Source organism: Castor canadensis, chromosome 1 (assembly GCF_047511655.1).
Source record: "Castor canadensis chromosome 1, mCasCan1.hap1v2, whole genome shotgun sequence".
Lineage (NCBI taxonomy): Eukaryota > Metazoa > Chordata > Mammalia > Rodentia > Castoridae > Castor > Castor canadensis.
In genome coordinates this window covers 198,115,546-198,117,291 of record NC_133386.1, presented here as the reverse complement: position 1 = coordinate 198,117,291, position 1,746 = coordinate 198,115,546, and positions in this window count along the sequence as shown.

Below are 1,746 nucleotides of genomic sequence, written 5' to 3'. Positions count from 1 at the left end.
ACTGATTTTATTACAATCCATTAGTTAAATTCTATATAATCCACCAGCTTTTTTCCTTCTCTGACAAAACTGCTTCTATCAGCAAACCATTCTTCATCAGGATTTTGAAATGGCTGGTCTTTTAGGTGTGGCTTGCTAGCACAGACTTGATCAATAGTTCCCATGCAAGAGTGGCAGAGTTTAAAGTGTTATGAGGTTTTAAGGTTACTTCCAAAGTCTCTAGGAGAAGAGTTTGGTATTTAGTGTGGCAACTTTCTGTTAAGCATGGATGGTCTTTTATTTCTAATACACGTGTTAAGGAGTTTGTACTCGTAATGGACATCCCAAAGTTAATTTGGTAGCTTTGCCTACCAAAAGTTCCATGGCAGCTAAGCTCTAAGACAACTTGGTCGCCTGCAAGAAACAGTATCCTATTATTTTGAAAAGTAGGCTACAGGTCTGGGGGATATCACATACCTTTTGAGTTGATACCCCCAAGGGCTATTCCATTTTTCTCTTACATACTAAGTAAAAGGTTTATTTGGATTTGAGACTCCCAAGACTGAGACTGGTGTTAGGAGTTCTTTTAATTTGCCAGGTGCTGGTGGCTCATTCCTGTAATCTTAGCTATTTGAGAGGCTGAGATTGGGAGAATTACAGTATGAGGCCAGCCCAGGCAAACAGTTCATGCGACCTCACCTCCAAAATAACCAGAGCAAAATGGCCTGGAGGTATGGACTTAACGATAGAGTGCCTGATTTGCAAGCATGAAAGCCCTAAGTTCAAACTCCAGTCCCACCAAAAAAAAAAAAAAAAAGAGGAAAGAAGAAAGGAAAAAAAAAAAAGAGTTCCTTTAATTTGTCAAAGGCTAATTGTTGCTTGACATTCCATTCTAAAGGTTCATCAGGTCCTGGTGGCCTCATATGGAGGCTTTGCTATGAGTTCAAACCCTGTGATGTACATTTTATAAAATCCTGCCATTTTCAAGAACATCCTAAGTCATTTCTTTATCAAGGGAGAGCGACCTGTAAAGTGCCAGGCTTTCTTTGTTGTTGTTCAGGAGCAAAAGTACATTTCCTAGGGGTTAATACACATTCCCAAATATTTAACCTTTTGCTTTTATAGCTGTGACTTTTTTGATGACACATCCTGCTGATCCTAGAAAATTAAGCACTCAAATGATATTTTTTATCTGAATCCATTTTTTTTCACTACAAGTTAATAAATCATCCCCATATTGTGTTAAGCCCCCTTGGCTAAGTGTCAGAGTCTTAGTCCCATATCCTGGGCATTGCCAAACGGATGTGGACTGTCTCTAAATCCTGAAACAATAGAGTCCAGGTGTACCAAGTTGTTTCAGAGTACCTGGACCTGTCCATCCAAAGACAAACAGACCCTGGGATTTGGGGTCTAGGAAAATGCAAAAAGAAGGCATCTTTTAAATCAAGAACAGTAAACCAAGAAGGTCCAGTAGGTATTTGAGCAAAAATATGGGCTCAGAACTATAAGGGAAATAGGGACTATGGCTTCATTGATTTCTCTTAAATTCTGTACGAGTCGGTATTCCCCATGTAATTTGAAAACAGGAAGGACAGGAGAGTTATAGGGAGACTGGCATTGTATAACAGTACACATAACAAATCTAGTGAGCAGAGGCTGATGTCCTTGGCTGGCCTCTGGTTTTTTAGGACATTACTTTTCATGAGCGGATGAGTCGAGTCTTTTAAATGAGTAATAACTGGCTGTACGTTTGTGACTCTGATGGGT